Raw genomic sequence first — 19894 nt, forward strand, 5'->3', positions numbered from 1 at the left:
GGACCCCCTTGCTTTCTAAACTCCTTCTCAGAGAGGAGTCTAGGTGCGGCTAGGTCCAGTCTTAGTCTCAGACTTGGTCAACGGTTTATTTTCTAAGGACTGTGTGTAGAGCCACTTATCAGAACCAGAGCCCTCTCAGGGCTTTCGCTAAGGCGACAGCATTAATTTACGTTATAAGTCCGGCCATGTTCAGCGTACTGAACTTCACAATTACGGATTCACTAATAACGCGCTTACACCCCCAGTCTAGTCGTGTTACATGAACTATCACGGCCACACATAAAGAGTCTGGTCGTGTTCAGTGAGAACTACCATGGCTAGGTCAATGAAGAGTGCAGTTTATTAGAGCAACAGACACGCAGATTCTTTGGATTACCGGTGATAAATTCACTGTCTGCAAAGCACATGCAAATACCAAGAATATGAGTAACACTGCCGGCTACAAACGCGTTAAAAGATAATAAAGCGACTCTGTAGAGGTTTCTAAGCTTCCCGGGGAGGCACTTGGAATAACCAAGTGTTCGACTCTTACCCAAAGGCGTCCTGATGGAGGGGAAGAGAGGCTCAGACCATCGACTGATCCCAAACGTCAGAGTGGTACGTGATGGTGTCTTCCCTAACATTCTCTTTCTCTTAAGCTATTTTATACTATTTTTCACCTTTCAGTTGGAGCTTGAGTGACTCTAGTTATACATACCTTTATTTAGGATTGGTGTAAAATTTTATTGCTTCGCTTTTAAAGGTATAAGCTAGGAAAACTCAGAGCTCAAGCTCAGTGAGGGGTGGCTGCACCTTGGAGGTGGGTAGCCTTTGGGATGGAGGTGTGTTTTGGTATTATAATGATGTTATAATGAGCAAAGTTCACCAAAAGGACAGCATTTTGTCAAAAACGTGGCAGGCTGTTGGCCCAGGGTAGTAAATATACAGCTTATCAGTTCCATGACACCTTTAAGTTCCCATATAATTGCAGAGCCTGGCCGCGGCATCTCCACACCGCTCCACCCTCTGGGCAGCGCCTCTTAGGGTCAGCACACCAAGTTCCCCTGGCGTTACCAACATCTAAGGTTGCAGGCCTAGGGAACTTCCATGGAATAGATTCCTTGCATGTCAGCCACATTTCACCTGGGAAGCTTCTTCAATGCTGTCCCTTACCTAAAAGTGTGAATATAAGTTTAATTTCTAAGTCACCTCAGCAATTATCCCACACCTTCCCATGGGCAGGCAGGTGTTCAGCCATCTCCAGGAAAGCAGGGCTCCATCATGCGTAATGGTTACTTGGGAAGACAAACGCCATCACTCCAAACGTCCCCCCCTTCCTTCTTCTTCCCCAGCTTTATATGCTGAGCATGACGCCATATGGTATGGAATAGCCCTTTGGCCAGTTGGGGTCAGCTGTCCTGGCTGTGCCCCCTCCCAGCTTCTTGTGCCCCCCGAGCCTCCTCGCTGGTGGGGTGGGGTGAGAGGCAGAAAAGGCCTTGACTCTGTGTAAGCACTGCTCAGCAATTATGAAAACATCACTGTGTTATCAACAGTTTCCAGCACAAATCCAAACCATAGCCCTATACTAGCTACTGTGAAGAAAATTAACTGTATCCCAGCCAAAACCAGAACAGTCATCCTTATCTAATGTCCTTAGGCACAATGTCCAATTTTAAACATAAGTCTATTGTAAAAAAAGCTTTCAAGATTTGGGTCACAATTTTTTAAATATACAAAATATATGTACGTTATGCATTTTATATCTGCATATATATTTGCATATATGTATATATAAAGCAAAATATATGAGAGAGTTCTAATAGAAAGACTATGGCCAACTTGTTCCACTGTAGCCACTCTTGATTTCCTGTAATCAAAATATCATCGTATAGCCAGATTCTGCTTTTTAAGTAGAATGAGCAAGTAAAGAAAATACCAAGTATTTTATAATAAATTTGATTAAATTTATGTGCAGATTCTCAGTTTTGAAAAATTTCCCGAAGAGAGCTCTGTGTGTCTAGAAATGTCTGTTAAAATGTTATTTTAACCTTTCAGTAAAAATTGCCTAAAGATACAGCCCAAATTGCAAGTCTGACCGCTATTAACTTGTCCATTTACTTAATAAGAAACCCTCATATACTTAGAAGACCAGTGTCACTGGGTTCAGATGAGATGTATATCAAATATACGGTAGTTCTCTGGCTATGTCCTCGACAAATCTTCCTTTCTAATGGAGAACTCCCTGTCTCCCTTCTTCCTTCCCTTCCTCATAATTTTGGATGCACATGCTTAAATTCCATCTACTCCCATCTAACTTTATGTAAGTAGCCAAAGCCTTTATTAACTCTGGCTCTTAATCCTTACCAATTTCAGAATATATTGTCTCTTCTCTGGATGTCGTAACTATTTTATGTGCCAAAGAGACTGAAATTAAATATACATTCTGCCAAGACATAAATATTCTTCTTTATTTATAGATAAATCAATGCATTAAATAATTCATAAAGATTTTAACCAATATTTCAATCTAATTAAATAAGCACTGTTTATATTTTATTAGTTGATACTAAATTTGACTAGCATTGTCTTATTAACTACCCCTACTGTTATTACCCCTACCCCTATTAACTACTATAGGGACTGGGGAAAGAGGAATGAGAGGGAGTGGGCAAAGTAGTATCTTGTTTTCTTAAAATTTTCTATGTACTCTTACTTTTTTTCTTAAAACGTTACTTTTTAAAAAAAAAAAAACCAAACCCAAACCTTTAAGCTAATATCTTTTAGTGTTACATTGAAAATTTTAAGTGTTTTCACTTCATTCAGTAGAGGTATAGGTTGAACACTTGACACAAATAAAAGCCATATAGTATGGCCTTAAATGATTTAGCAATGAATGTGATTGTGAGTAGAGATGAATGAAGTACAAGTTACAGTGATTTTGCAGAAAATCTGCCTTGTAATGTAGTGTATAATTAAGAATTAAGACAGTATTTCTTCTTACTCCCTTTTATTTTAGGTGATTGTCCAAAAAGCTAACTGGTTCCCCATGTATCAACACTCTTTTATGGATTCTTCCTCTCCCATTTTCTACAGACCGTTACACGCTTTTTCACAATAATATGCATAGGTGTCTCACTAATGAGAAACACTCATCTGATAGGAAAAAGCATACTCTGAGAGATGCCATTTCTTTCTGGCCTCTTTCTGCATCAAATAATGGTATCTCTAGAACTGTTTGGCACTTTTATAAAGGGGCTTGCTGGGGGCTGAAAACTGTACTAAAGAATTATCCCTCTGCGTTCATCCTGGTTTCACCCCCTTCTATAACTCAGCTCCTGGATGCTGTTAGAGCCTAGGTACGGGGTTAGATGGCTCCCTGGGCCCGCCCGGGATGCTATATTGGTTTTCATGGTCTTAGCGCTTCAGTGCAGAACAGGAGCTTAAACAAATGCAAGTTGCAGATAGCCCTGTGTAAAAATTCTCTCTTTTGCTCAAAACGAGAGCATAAGCCCAAAAGACAAGTGAGCCCTGACTACAGGATCTCTTCATGAGGCAAATTCCCAAACAAGAATGAAAATTAATCAAAGTTCTGATGGCACCTAATAACACTGCAGTCATTGAGAATGATTTTTATTGTCCCTAATGAGCATTTTACAGATAGTCATATTTGAGCAGTGCCTGAATCTTTCAAAATAAGAACCAGTGTTTTCCCTGGAGAAGAAGCATGTTGCTGAACGCAATCTGTCAGCACATCGGGGCTTCTCAGACTCCTACACTGTAGCAACAGACTATCAAATCCTCTTCCATGTTTCATGAATTGAAGGCGTAAATCAGTTTAGCCATTAAATACGTCAACACTCCTCTTATCTATCAGTTACTTTGATTTTATAGATAAAGGTATAACTTCTATTGCAAGTAATTAAAAAGGAATAATTTATTTCACAATGTAGTTTCTATCACAGTCTGCTTCAAGCCTAAAATGAGGGCAACCACTAACTGTAATTTTTGCTTTTCTAACCTATTCTCTCAAAAGAGAAACGTGATTTCACTTTGATTTTTCATTTCCATCACAAGAATTGTGAAGTATTTAATATATTTAAATATAGCTAGTCCTGAAAAAATAATAGTCTAGGAACCTGGCCCTCCCCCTCTACTATCATGGAAATACTAAATTGCAGATAGCCTTCTCCCTTGTCTGTTTTAACGCTGAAGAATGAAAAGAGGCTCACTTGGAGTTCCTTCAAAATACTATTCATTTTATTAAAAAGGATGTTTCCACTGGATGACAAAGATTAAAAAGAGAATTGAATGCACTTCATCCTAGCAACACTAATACTAATCTCCTAATCTTCATCTTTTTCTCACTTTAAATCTATTTCCCTTTCTATAAACCATTTATTGTCTGATCATTGTTCTTGTCTTTGAGCAGCATTTTAAATTACATAAATATAGCACGCTATTTATCCATAACATTTCTGTGAATTTCTTTTGCTAGTCAATCATCAAACAGGAGTTTAGGGTAGAGCTTTGTCTTCACCGGTACACCCTCGCTCAATGTTCCCAGGCGATTCTAGATAAGAATCATACAGACATATATTTTAAGATACTCAGATGTGAGCATGTGTTTCATTTATGCCCTGCAATAATTCTTGCTGCCTTTAAAAAAGTTTAACAGGAAAAACCACTATATACCCGTATGATGAAACAGCATTATATCCGTGTAAGGCAATACATTTTAAAGCACCTGGTTTTGTACCTGCGTTTATTGAATCTTCTACTTATGATTCTGGGCAGACACCACAGACAGCGATGCAGTTCCTGCTGCTCTTTGCTGCGGAATTAAGCTACTGAGCTTTGTGCTACTCTTTGGCTGGCTTCATCACCATTTTACCCCCTGTAAAAATGTCCTGAAGAACACGTTGACACCTAATTTACTACACGTTATTATTTGAATTGAGGAAGTCTATAGGAAAGACAGTTCATCCTGTGTTAAGCCAGTTGTCAGGACACTGGAAGGATGCGTGAGCACCCGCCGAGCTGAGCCAGCTTGGAGGGGGGAACAGCAGCTTCCAGCAGAGTACAGTGCTAAGTACGGGCAGCTTCCACACAATCAATTAGATACCCACGAAGAGAAAGAGCTCAATTGATAAACTAGCAGCTTTTTCTTCCTTACGTTTTTAATCTCTGCCACGCAAGCTCCATTTCTTAAGTATAGTGTGTGACAGGGGGTTTATCCAGGTACTTCAAACAAGCAAGGCTTGCGACTCTGCAGTTCTTAGACAAAAGAACAACAACAACAAAAAGGAAAATAAAAAAACCAACACAAAAAAAGAAGCCCCCTGGTACATGACAGTATACTTTTGAGTGGAAATACTCTTTTGCATTTTTATAAGCAAGGTAAAAATACAACCAGCCTCCACTTGGAAGCACAGATGTGGAAAAGCAGGCTACAACTTTCTCGGAACTCCCGGCACGTGTCCCTCCTGATAAATGATGACCAGGAGGGATATTCTAGGATTTGGGAACTCTTTACATTGTGGAGAGCTAGCCTTTCTAAATGTTGGAGTATTTTCATTCGGTGAGGGAAGTGTTTCAGAAAAAAGTATTAGATCTTGAAATCAGCTGATTAATACGTGCTTTTCCTCCTGCCAGAAAATTTGGAATAAAACATTAGTGAGGAATAGTCTCTCTTAATGCAAACAAGTCTGCTGGCATTATCATGGGCCTCCAGCTTCCTGTTAAATCCTGAAGATTCTTCCTTGTTCTCTGCAGAATGGATTTGTTTCCAAAAGAGAGACGCCCGTGTCACACACCTAAAAATTATACACAATTTTTCACCTCGCTGGGCCTGCACTTTCCGATGCTTACTAATTGGTACTTAGGAGAACGCTATTGTGCTTTCTGCCTGCCTTCTATGCACAGGCAGTTGGAGTTTAAAATAAATCCTGTTAAGTTCCAGGAGTAGATGATTACTTTCTCATTTTTGGTTCTAAATATGCTAGTTGTCGCTCAATTTATTCTATCCTTTATCCTTTCTGTTTTCGATTTCTTTCCACTTATTTTCCTCCCACCTCCTAGTGGGAATTTCCACTCGCTGGCTGGAATTCAGCAGAAATAATAAACCCGAGGAAAGATCTCCAGCAAAAGATCTTTGCCTAAGTGCATGATTGCGGATGCTGGAGCCGTGCCCAGACAAAACCCTGCCCGTGCTGATCTGTCCCTCCCCGGCAGAAGGGAGCGATTAGTCACGTCGGCGGCAGCCTTCGGCCCCCCTAGACACCTCCTCGTAGGGATCCTCGCCGTCTGCAGCTCCTGAAAAAAGGCAAGGTTCAAGAGCAGGGCCAGAGAGCGGCGGCTTGTCCTTTCCTGTTCCCAGCAGTAATTCCACAGCAAAACAGCGACGACAAAGGTCTCCCCCCATGCTGTGGTTGCCTGTTTCAGTTAAAATTGCCACAGTCAGGCATCAGCCAAGGCAGGGTGTGTGGGGAGGGGTTAAAGATTATATAGCGGTTCTGTTCAGGTGCTGACGCGCAGAAACGTGTCTGGAGACAAACATGATTGATTGGCCTGTGTTAATATGATGCACTATCCGTCTGATACCATCAACATGCACAAATCTTCTATTGGCCTTAGCTACGAGAGGGGACGGTCAGCCCGTAACAATGCTACTTTCAATCTATCCAAGTTCCAAAAACCCAGTTTTCTCTAGGCCTGCCTAAATTATTACATGGGCATATACACAACATAGGACCTTTTAAGTGTATGGTTTAACCTTTAAAAGTTACTCTGATAGTAGCTATGTCAGTTTCATCCAAGATAATATCTGATAGACCCATTGGAACGACCTCTTTGAGATGATAAAACTAAAGTTCAAATGTTTTCACAAGGAGCGTGACAGGGCTCCTTGAGGGATGTGGTGGATGCAGATCTCTGGAATGCAGGTGAGAGGCAATCAGGAGGTACAAAAGTGGTACAGCACAGTAAACTATATACTGAATGCAATGCAGATCCTTGAGGGAGGGAGGAAAAGAATCAGAACAAAGCCGAATGCAACTGAAGAAAGCACCATAACTCATCCTGATGCCTTGTACCCTCCTAAAAGTAGCAGACTTGAAGATGTCTCTTTTAACCTGCAAAGACTCGCTTATATGTAAGCAACCAAGAATAAATAACCCAGATCAAATGCACTATGACTATAGGTTGTGTAAATTGAAACTGCTTCTGCAAAGGGCGGCAGCAGTTTACAGGGGCAGACCTAGAAAACTGTGGGTCACAGACCTTGCAGCCAATGGAGCTGGGAGGCTGATTTGTGGAAAAGCGCTTGTGGTGTTCCGTATCGCTTCTTCCCAAGCACCTCATTAACCAGCCAAAGTAGCCTGTACCGGGAAGGAAGCGCTACAAACACAGCTGTGACTGTTCACTGTCCTGGGAAGGCAAGAAGAATAAGGCTCCTTCTCCTCCCTATCTCGGCTGCCATTTGCATATACAAGCTCGAGTGTCTGGGCAGTAAAACAAAACAAAAGGAAGCACTCTTTAAGAATGCGAGGAATCAAAATTCATAGAACATCTGAGATGAATTTCAATCACAGGGTGAGGTTTGCAGTTGTTCTAGTTTGAGGTAGATTATTTTAGCTCCAGCAAAATAGGCTTGCGCTTAGTACTAGCTTGCTTTCATATTACAAAGGCCACCGTTTGAAGGGCAGAAGGAAAGAAGAGCCGTTAGAAGCTATTTACATTGTGAAAACAAGAACAGATACAACGCAAGAAGGAATGTGCACCACAGTGAGCCCTCAAAATGTATTCTTTGAAATTGCAGCTCTGTGTGGTTGTATCATCTTGGCAGCTGAAGTAATACTCTGTGCAATTATCCATATTAGGAAAATGTTAAAATTAATAATGGCTCTGTTTATAGCTTCATTTTTCTATGCTTAGTGGTCTACAGCCACAGCTCTATTGGTCGCTGTATTTCAAAGATCACTCCAGACGTTTTGATCATGGAGATTCCAAAAAGCTTTATCAGCGCTCAGATACTGGGAGTTGCCGTGTTTAAATCCAAACATGATTATCAGTTGTCTGGACAACCTTTCATGGGTATTAAGACTGTGTTTTAAAAAAGCCCTCGGTAGCAGGATTTTTTACCATGTTATGATCTCATAGACTGGAGAGTGGATATGAAGGGAACAAGCTGCTGTTAGTGTTAGTAACAGTAAAGGGTCTTTTAGGGGAAATAACTTCGTTTGGATACTGTACTTAAAATGTTAAGATACAGGTAAACCTTTCTACCTTGAAATATACTGTATTTCTTTCATGCCCTCTGGTTCTGTCAAGTAACAAGAGAAAAAGTAAAATGAAACTCTTCAGACAGTGAATATATCCACTGTTATGTATCTATACTGATGTGATTGATATAAATACAGATTTATGCATGTTTATGTTGTTTGATTACTAGGTCAGATGAATCAGGCAATTCTGGTGTGAGAAGCAGGCCTCAGAAGAAATGAGGATAATCAGCATTACCAATGGTTCACTCATTGAAAACATAGTGTAACACAAAGCAGCTGTAACATATGATTACCTAAAGCAAGCTAGGAAGGTAGTGTGTCTGTAATGTGAGCTGAAGACAAAATTGTGATGAAGAGTTGAAGTCATTTTTATGAGTATGCCTGTTCTGTAGGCGATTCACTGATCTTCCCTCTGAAGAGTAGCTTGGGGAGCCCGTACGCCCATATCCATCCCCAAAGCCCTGAGTTTAGGGCTTAAATAAGTGATAACAATGACTACTGTTTACGTATGTTTTACTGACACACGTATTGCCTACACGTCCCCTTCCAGATAAACACAGGCAATGACCAGCCCGCTACCTATTGCCTATTAAGAGAGAACATCCCCAAATCCTCCTTCCTCTTGCATGGTGTCCTTGCTAAGAGCTCTTCTACCAGTTAGGTGGTGTGGGGTGTGTGTGTATGTGTTCAAAGTTGTTATTTGTCGGTGGGTTTTTTTGCCCCCCTGAGGATATAGTGAGAAATCATCCTCCATCCTAGGGTTTGTAGAAATGTAGATCCCCCATTATCACAGCATGGAACTGATGTAATCCCCACAACAACTAGCCCTGAACTGGGAGAGGACCGTTTCCTTTTGGTAGAGGCAGTCAGAGGACAGGAAATCTTTTGGCTGTGTTGAAAAATCCACCTGAAGTATTTCTCTAGACTCTTTCTATGCACATGAGCATACAGCAATCATAAAGCAAAACTCAAGCATATACACACATCTTAGAAGAATACTTGAGCCTAGATTTCATACAATAGAATTTAAAATTCCTTGCTTCTTAAAGGAGACTGATAACCTACCATAAACACGCTGGATGAAGAACAGTAGCTAAATTCACCTTCAAATCAATCCACTAGTCAGTTCCAAATGGATTCACTGATGTTTCCTCAAAGGGAATTTACCTGGATGGTGTTTCTCTGTGTGCGCATTGTTTAGGGACCTTTCAGAGCCAAAATGCTCGGCAGGAATCTGCTTCATTATCTCAAGTCACAAGCTTTACAGACCACAGTATCTCCAACTGGCTCAGGCCAGAGGTTCTTAAAGATACAATTTGCCCCAGTTTCACTCCCCTCTAAACACCACGACAAGAAATAATTAACATTAACTTGACAGTTAATTTAAAAACCTTATAGCCAGCTTATCTACAGTAAGCGCAAGAGATGCGCTGTTCTCTCAGGTGGCATGCACAGTTTGCACGGCTGCAAATTTCCCCTCCAATGTCACTGCTGTAAAAGCACTGTAAGCTTGTTTCGTCCCCCCGTTGCTCCACGTTCCATAAAGATGCAACAAAAGCAACTGCTGATATTCTCTGTCATAGCTGCCTTCTGAGTAATCTGGAAAAAGTGTTTTCTATTTCTCCAGAGAAAACGCCTCGGTGTCTCAAAAATTGTTCGTTTTGTCTTTTGCTTCCTTCAGAAGCAAATAAAAATCCATTAGATAAAATGATTTGCAAATGTAATTCTAATAAATACATCAAAATAAATAAATAGCAGATATTTTCCATTTATGCTTTAAAGGAAACAACTTAGGCTCCATGACCTAGTAAAAGTATATAAAAAAATAAAGCCCGCAGCAGTCTATTTCAATAAAAAGCATTTGGTAGCATCTGAAAAAGGAACAGTTTACTCAGCTTAGTCTCAACCCACAAAAAATACCGTCGCCTTTTTTATTGCTTCTAGAGCATTTTAAGACCCCTATTTACAGTGAAGCCTGTAACAGCCCATTTCCTTTATATGTTTCTTAAGGAAAAGGAGGGGTCTGAAAGCATAATTTTAGGAGCATATGGTTAGGCAATACTGTTGTCAAATATCAGAGGGAAAGAATAGTTTCTGAGAGGCCATAAAACCACTAGAATGACAGTGAGATTTTACGTGAGCAAGCGGTAAGAGTATGAAAGTCCTCCTGATGGGCAACAGTCCAGACGCTCCGGGATACCATCCAACGGCGGGGAAAATGTAAATTAAAAACCTGCCACATGCAAAAAGACAACCTAAAGTGATTCTTTAGAAGAAAAGTTTGAGAGTAGTCCTCACAAAGGTGACACTGAAAAGTTTCAGTGTGTAAATGCTTTCCCCTCACTGTTTGAAATGCCGGCGGTTTCCATAGCATGATTATTTGTATAATTGCTTCGTGTACCTAGTACTAATTTACCTTCATAGCATATTGACCTTGTATCACTTTAAACTTTGCACAGCTATTAACAGATTATGCCACCACTTTGTAAACCGGTTTTCTGCTAGTTTTTTCTCTTCCAAGCAGGCTTTTGTTTTTCAATATTTGCCCCTCAAGGTATTTCTCTCTATTCATCCCTCTGTTCAAATACACTAAGGGCCTGTCAGTCTGGCTTTTGTTTTTACTGCCTAAAAAACAGGTGTAGAAGGATAGTAAATCCAACGCAACAGCAACATTCAAGTCCAATTTTCATTCAAAGCAGAACGTATTTTCCAATTGCTGAACATCAGTTTGAAGGCTGCAGAAGTATGTTAAAATCGGAACACTCTGGAGACAAATGTCAGTGCCAGAACTTCTCTCCTAAGCAAAAGGAAACCTGCACTTTTAAAATCTTCTCAAAAGTTTTGACTTCTCACTTTTTCTTATTTCCTCACACTGCCTTTCCTCTCCAGGAAAAAAGTCCTTCAGAATTAAATGCATTATTTTGTTACTATTCTGGCAACATCTTGCATTTATTTTAGGGTGTGGTAAAAAAAAAAAAAGAAAGAATAAAAGAATAAAACGGCAGCAGTTCTGGCTTAAACAGCCCTTCTTCTTGCCTCACCTCCTTACTGGTCTTTCTGACTCCCACACTGCCACACTAACACAACCATCTGTAGGTCCTAGCAAGCCCCTGAAGATCCATGAAGAAAGCCCTTTTTTAAGCGTGATTTAACCTGGATCAGTTCTTCACTCCATTTTTTTTTAGTTAGATCCATAAACAGAAATTATGGAACTGAAGAGGAAATGTGGGAGTTGAAAAACATGGTTAGTGAAGACAAACTCTTTCCTACGCCCATCTTCCCACTAAAAGAAATGTTCATTAAAACATGATTCTGCATTTTTTTCAACTAATCTAATACATAAAAAACTGGTATTATATAAAATTATATTTCTGATTGACATAACATTTTGGCTTGGATGCTTCAGAGAATACAAATCGGAAAAGCAGCAAAATAATCTCAGCGCTAGTTGATTTATGGTCAGTATATATTTTTTGTTGAGTTCACATTGATCAACTTTATCGTTTGCTACTTACTACCATACTACCTCAAAAGGAAGTAAAAGTCAAAGATTGTAAAACTGTGGTATGAAGATACATATTTAAGATACATTTTTTTCTGGTATCCCAAAAGAATGAAGAAACATTGAGACGTTTGTGAAAGAACTGTTCCATGTTGCAATAGCAGAATGTTAGAAACAGGATACGATTTGGATAATTTAACAGTTGCCAAATAAGATGATTAAAGATATATTCAGCTGAAGACAGTTCTAGTTCAAGTTTCTAAATGTATTTATCCTTGCTTTTAGCTTCTCACATACGACATCTCTTTGGGCCAAGAAGAGGGGATTTCACAGTGAAAATGAGAGTTCGTCCTAAATGGTGTGAAATATGAGACGGAGATATCTTGTAATAGTGGGTAATGCTCACTGTAAAAATATGAGCTGTAAAATTTAATCTTAAATTACTTTATACTGCTAATGTTTAAGCCAATTCATTACAGCTGCACAGTTCTGGCACAGAGCACCTTGTTACACAGAACCATTAACTCCTCGCTATCTTTGTCATATACCCAGAAGTGATATGGATCAGCCAGCCTCAGAAAGGAGACACAGCTAAAAAAAGTGCAGAGCTCTATTTGTTCTCATCAAAGGGAACACTTTTACTAAGTCCTACTTAATCGAATTGGAGAAGAAACTCTGTGACTTGTATCTCTGCAAGGATTATTCACTTTCTGTACAATCTGCAAGAGAAGGAATATACATTTTACTTAAGTAAAAGATGTTGCTAATGGTACAATTACTTTAATATGTGGTGCTAGAGATTAAGTGGATGAACTCATTCAAAAAATACAGCTGTTCCTCTCAGTGATGGTTTTGTGATCAAGGCACGGGATTTGCAACTATGAGACCTACTCCCTTCTCCTGCCGAAGATAAAACCTTTGTATGAGATGAACTGCTCAAGAGGAAAAGGGGATTCCACCTCCACCCCCCACGTCCTACACTCTTCTCTTCCTTCTACAGTCCAATAAAGGGAAAAACAGAGGGTGGAATTTCACCCATTTTGTGTAAAAATCACATGGAAAAAACCCCACTCTCAATGAGGCTTCATGGCAAAATCAGATTTCTTTTTTCCTTTTTTTACAGTGTGGAAAATGTTGGATCACTGTTTTGAAGGCAAGAGACACAGAAATGTCACGGCACGAAGGCAAAAGACATGGAAATTAACAGAAAATGAGACAAAGGAGAACCTCAACATTAGCCTATATGGAATTACCCAGGATAGTTTGTAATTCATGGCCCAGTATAAGAGCAACTTTTTTAAACAAACAGGATGTCATGAGGTAAACTATTTAATTTCAATAAAATGTTTAATATAACAAGAACATGTTCTATAAATTGGAAAAGACGGGGATTAGTACAGGAAATATCAAACGCCAAAGGACCTCACCAGAGAACAGATGATGACAGGTCATCCTGAACAAACAGCTGTACTGGAATGAGATCAATAGCTGAGTTGTCCAAATTTTCTTTTAGGATCAATCTTATTTAATAATTTTACAGCTACCTTTGGCACACAAAAATGTTGGATACTAATTGCATTTCTTCATAATGCAATGTTGAACTGAATCAATAACAGCGAGACACATGCATATATCATGGAGGGAAAAAGGGATGGCAATGAAGATGGGGCACAGGCATAAAATGAAATTACATATTATGGGCTGCTAGCAATAATTATTTTCTATTCTCTTTTCTAACAACACAGAAAAATACAAATGTAATAGTGCATCACAGACAGGGTAAAATTCAGCTACCCTGTCTAACACTAATTTTTAGATACTGTGTAACATGGTCATGCAAAAGGGCGAATGTAATCCAAGGATCTATCACACACGATATTTCCAGCAGAAATTGGCAAATGGCAATGCAGATATTTAAGTCACTGATGAGACCTCAACTTTTAATTTTGCTCCATCTTTACAATAAAAAAAAAATATGTTGGATTTAACGAAGGGAGGGACTACTGGCGTGATCAAAGGAATATAGAGTGCATCTTAAAACAAGAATCTTTCTGGCCATGGCTTTTAATCTAACAAAATGGCAAAGAGAGGGATAAACTGACTTACAAATATCCCAAAAGAAAAACACTAGAAGGAAGGAGTATTTATTTGTACTACAGGAAAATAACAGGGTCTAATTAGATGAGTACAAATTGACCGTAATCAATTTTATTATGGAAATTAGAAGACAGTTTTCAGCTTTTAGGAATTGGAGCAATGATGGTTAAGTGACTGCACCTCCCAAACTCCCAGTTCTGTGTGCGATGAGTGGGGGGATCTGACTGACATCTTTTCTCCTTCCATAGAAAGAGAATTTCGAAATAATTGCACAGATTTTTTTTTTTTTTTTTAAATAAAAGGACATGGTAAAAATCCTAAAAACTTCAATGCCACAAAGGAGTTGATCAAATCTCCACACCAGGGCTACTATTCACAGTGGTGTAAATGCTATAATGAGGTAATACTAGCAGTGATACTGTCCAGTTTAAATGTCAATAAATCTTCCCAATCGGCATATCACACAGAAGAATGAGGATCAACTCTCGTACTTTCTTCTAATACCTCAAAAACTTTATTTTAATAGTAAATTATTTCAGCTGGAGCACGTTCTGATGTTACTGTTTGTGATTACCTCCTGCTTCTATAAAACAAAACCCCTCCTTTTGCGATGAACAAATTTCAGATCTCTTAAAAGTTCTTTTCTTACTCCCATTTCTCCCCTCCTCATGCTATGTACGAACAATAAGAATACTATGAAGAGTTGGCTCCCAGTTATCATTTAATTCACACCAAATATAGTCACACACAGCCAGAAAGGCTGCACGTTGCACCGCTCTCAGTAAACGACAATGGAAGAATAAATGGAGCCCATCCATTTACACTGGTTTCAGTTCATGATTTCAGAGTGAGATAGATCAGAATGTCAGAAATACAGATGAGCATTCTGCTCCTCGGGTTTGACTTTAACTTACAAGCTCTGAAGAACTGGTTTTGATTCACGGATAAGCTGTCTAGTGAAAAACTTGCTATGGCTCAAACAAATAGAAAAGTAACTAGCTTTAATTTATAGCACGTATGAAATGTGTTAGTAATTGTTACTTAGCAGAGGGAGTGGATAAATACAAATAGGGAAGGAATATACACCAGAAAATGTATTTTAGTATCTTACAATGTTTAGCAGATTATTACAGTCATTCCAAGGAGACCTTAGTTCTTCATCTTTAGATCCTTCTAAGGAGTCACAGATTGTCTGCAAGTTTCCTATGGCCCTACCTATTGTCTAATAATGACCAGCCCACTGAAATGTTAAAAACGCCAGTCTGAATCTTTCAATAGCCTTTGTAACTCACCCCGATGAGCTACAGTATCCTTGATCCTGTGCCTATTATTCTGCCCTTTCATTATAGTATTACTACTCATTGAAGCTTTTTTTAATGAACTGAAGAATTTAGTCTGCAGGAGCACTGTACTATGGTTCATAATTGAGATGCTCTCCCATACTTTATATTTTGATCATGCTTAGCTACACAAGGGCAATAGTCAAGTTAGCTTAATAATAGCCAGAAGAAATGCCTCTAATCCAATTGGTCACAGGGCACATATCACCAAAACCAATTTCTTTATAATTAAAAGGTGCTCGCGGGCACAGTGAAAGCTTGGAAGTTGCCCAGGGATTTTGGGGGAAGTGTGGGGATTTTTTTTCCATAGACAGCAACCACACTGAAGCAATTTCTGAAACACACTGATAAGCTTTGCCTTTGAATTTACATTAAAGAGCTCAATAGTTGCTACCTGTGAGAACAGCTCATGCTTCTAAACTGACTTGTGTCCTGTAGAGATTAAGGACACAAGGCCTCCAGGAGATTAGCACGTCACTTGGTTTAAGTGACATCCAATCCATTTTATTGACATGGCCTCTATCCTGCAAAACAAGCACTTTTTAAGTGAAACATAATGAAAATTTTGTGTGGCTTTATGGGCCAGTGTATAATGGCTTTTCATAGGCAATTGCTAGCCGCTATTGGCAGGTCTGTAAACGAAACCAACAGCACTCGCTATAGATGCCTTGTCAGTACATGTCACCGCATACTAATACAGTGGAGCATGCCCGAAGGAACCTTACATTGTTTTTTAATTTTATTGGAGCATTGCCATGGACTAAGGACTTTAAATCTCATTCACTGCATCAGGCAGATTATTACAGTGTATTGTTACAATTTTTATTTCAGAGTGGTATTGAATCATAGGGCCACACAGGTCTTCAATTTCATTTCCTAATTGTTTACTTTCAGCAACACGAACTTGAGCCTTTACTGCAAGAAAGAAAATTGGTGTGTAGGTGAAGAGTTCTCTCCCCTTCTTTTTTAACGCCATTCTAATCACAGGGTGCAGTTTGGATGCACCACTTGCTGCTGAGTAGCTGCTTAGTGGGAATGAGAATAATTATTGAATTGAAACTGTGCGCCAGCTCGGGAGATCTGACGTTTCGAAAGCCTGCCTGCCAGCTACCTGGACTCCATTATTCTGAGGAAATAAGCTTTTTACTAACACTTTGGAAAATAAATTTTCCATTCTTTTCTCTTCCTTTTGATCTGTAGCATAAAGAGACCGCATGTACTGAGGTTGATACAATGCATGAAACTACGCTACACTGATGAGAGAAGAAAATAGCATTAAAGCACACACATACATACAGATATATTATCATTAGGGAGTTCTACAGCAACACCACAAATGACAAACTACAGCTAACTAAAATGTAGTGACATACGTTAATCCAAAATGAAAGGAAGAAAGGAATGCAATACATTTTTATGTTGACTTATTTTAGCAGAAGTATGGAATTACTAAACATGAAGGTGGAAACTGAATGTAGATGGCCCCCTTCAAAATGTTTGTCTTAAATCAGGCTCTTTATTTCCTATTGTTAAGCAAAATGGCACTCTTCATTTTGGCTTCCTAACTCATGACCAAGTGTTAAAATTAGGGGATATCCAAGTGGATTCCTCCTGGTTCTGGAAATGACCTGAGCGCCATAGTGTAGCAGGCAGGACCTTACACAACCGCTGCATGTCCTGTAGCAGTGTCACAGCCTAGGCTAGCAGCATCTGCCTCAAAGCAGGTGTTCAGGAAGAGCGTGTGGTGAATTCACAGCTGGACAAAATAGGAATTAATCCAACTACTCCCTTAGAAGCAAAAGAAACCTAGTAAGAGATGAAATTGTTTTAACTAATACCCATTCCATTTCAGAGCTCCTCTGATTTTCTGTATTACTGCATTTTGCAGTAATATTGAAAGCATGCACAGTACTTCCACCTTGATCAAAAAGAACATATTTTTATGAATTTTCTGGAAGACTCACAGTCTGGTTTTACTAAGCAAAATCTCTGTAAGTAACCAAGAATCAGAAAACCTCATGGCTGGCCTTTCTCCCGATTTTGTGAAATGACAATCTCAACAGAGCATCAAACCTGAGAAGGCCTTTTCACAAGTACTGTGTGAAAAATAAGGCAACATAACTTCAAGCTGATGTTTCTAGCATTTGCTTCAGTTTCCCTTAATCTTTCTTGAAACTGCAACTCCTTCTTCTATGACTGTGTAAGATATTGCCAGTACTTCCAGAATGGATCTTAAAAAATAAAATATGCTGCAAAAAGCTGAATTTGTAACTGACCCGCAGACACCACTTTTCCAAGGCTGTATTGCTTCCAAATTTCTAATGATGTCCAGAGATTCTGAACACAGCTGACCAAAATATTTACCATGAATGTAAAGTCCTGAGAGTTCTTGTATGGTTTGCTGCATGTTTTTTGACAAACTGGTCATTTTTGAGACATTGAGATAGCTGCAAATCCAGGAAATTCAGTAAAAGGTTTGCATAACATATATTGAAAAATACTTCCAAGAGTTTTTCTAAACAAAAAAGGAACTTATAATTCATGCTGCAGTTGGAAAAAGCAGGAAGCAGAGCAGGAGCTTGAGGAAACTAGTCATTCTAAGTCAATCTGAAAGTGTAAAAGTGACCACAGAATATAGATTATCTTGACTTTTTGTATTAATATTCTTTTTTTTTTTTCTTGGTTTCTGAGGAAGAGTTATCCAACTCCTTTTCATTTTTAAAATTATACAGGAAATGAACTAGTTCAAAGAGTGACAAGCTTGCATAATGAGCTGCACTAAGATAATACCTTATTTAATCGGGGATTTTAATATCCAGATCAGAGAATTCATTCTGCTTTTGGGGGTGACTGTGCCAGGCTTCCTGAAGACCGATTAATGACAACCGCAGCTTTCATAAAGGGTGCAAAAGCTATGATTAGTGTTGCACACGTGGGTTAGCCAGAGCCTATCGCTCCTCTTAGCTGCTTGCTATTCTGGTGCTGCAGATCAAGGCAAAATGTCTTTCCATGGTTGGGCCAACTGGCAGTCACTACATTTGTAGCAGTTGCATTCATGTTTGCTTCATTGCTTCTGTTCTTATTTGAAAGAGTAGAACACACCTCTTCAGGGACTGAACAACGAAAATCTTCCTTTCTAGAAAGGTCAGAGATAAAAATTCAAGCAAATATGAACCGACAGGAAAATATGTTCTTTTTCTTATCTCATTCCTTTTCTATTTAATTTCCTTACCACACTGCATGCTTTGTGGTATTTATGATTCTTTGTCATAGTTATTAAATAACAGAATTCTTGTCTTTCTTGGGCAGCTAGTATGAACATTTTTATCTATACAACCATTGTTACAGCATTTGTCCCATATAAAAATATCTATTACCTGAGCACTAGTGCCTCTGACTTAGAATGAACTCATGTTTGAATAGCACATCAGAGCATCCTTCTCATCCATTACTCAAAAGATAGCATCACAGAACCATTTACAGGCTGCGGATTTTAAAAAAAGTAATCAGTTTTAATGTCAGGACACAATATGTTTAAGGCAGTAATACTTTCAAGCACAGAGCTGACAGAATCCTACGTGCTTTTGGAAGATTGCACATTCAAAGGAAAACCTCCCTGATGATGTTTGGCATTTTCCAAAGGAGAGAAGGAGAAAGGAAAGAAAGAAAGGAAAAGAAGGAAGGAGGGAAGAAGGCAAGGAGGAAAGGAGAAAGGAGGGAATGAAGAAAGGGAAGGAGAGAGAGGGAGGGAGGGAGAAGAATTAGAAAACTGGAATGCTCTCCTGCATCATACTGACTATACTTTTTAAAAAATACATAAACTCCAAGTATATTATCCTTAGACAAATCACAAAGCTAACAGAGAACAGCTGTAAGTTACAGAAGAGTATTTAAAATGCATCTTTAATTCAAATATCGATATTTAATGCTTGTAAAATATCCTCAAAATTATAAAGAACTTTACAAAAAAAAATTATATTTGCAGAAGATTTATACACAGAGTTAAAAAAATAATTACAATAATTCTATGTCTGCCCTCGCTGTATCCCATTCTGACATGATTGATAGCTTAGAATACTATCTCTTTTCTCATTGCACTTCCCAAAGTGCACAGACTGTGCTGGTCAAGAGGAAATACAGATATAATATACTTTGCAAATCACAGAAATAAATAAGCATGAAATGCAATGAAGTAAGAATCATTCATAACTTGAGAAAGAACAGAAGTTTTGTACTGGTGACATGACACGAATATTGCAAGTTCAACTTTAAAATATGTCTCGTAAATTAAATCCAGAACTGACACATTATCTACTAAACATTATGGAAATGTACTCAATAAAATAATGAATATCATATTTTCAAGAGGGTGTGTAAGATGTTTCTTCATAAAAAATGTGTTCATCCTGTTGTGAAATTGCAAGGAAGGATGGGGGATATTTATTTAAAGCTCTCAGTGACATTCCATTTTCTTGTGGTATGTATATGGACTTTTGTAGCATTTTACATGTATTTTCGGGATTAGTTTCCAAGGATTCGTGATGGCCTGGGACAAGTGTAACAATTCTGCCTAGCAAGCGCTTGTACTGACTGAAATTAAAATACATGCACCCATACACAAACACAAGTAAATAAATAACAAAATAAATTACAAACCCTAGCTTTTTATTGGCTCCCAAATAAAGAGATTTTGT

General features: G+C 38.8%; 1 long non-coding RNA gene across 1 annotated transcript; it reads left to right on the plus strand.

Annotated features, from left to right (window-relative positions):
• The first annotated feature begins 479 nt into the window (after nt 1-479).
• LOC140652494 (uncharacterized) lies at nt 480-13074 on the plus strand. The gene is made up of 3 exons (XR_012042831.1): nt 480-597; nt 12049-12121; nt 12887-13074. It is a non-coding gene; the product is annotated as an uncharacterized lncRNA (long non-coding RNA).
• Nucleotides 13075-19894: the final 6820 nt, after the last annotated feature.

This window comes from Ciconia boyciana, chromosome 5, assembly GCF_034638445.1.
Source record: "Ciconia boyciana chromosome 5, ASM3463844v1, whole genome shotgun sequence".
In the NCBI taxonomy this organism is placed as follows: domain Eukaryota; kingdom Metazoa; phylum Chordata; class Aves; order Ciconiiformes; family Ciconiidae; genus Ciconia; species Ciconia boyciana.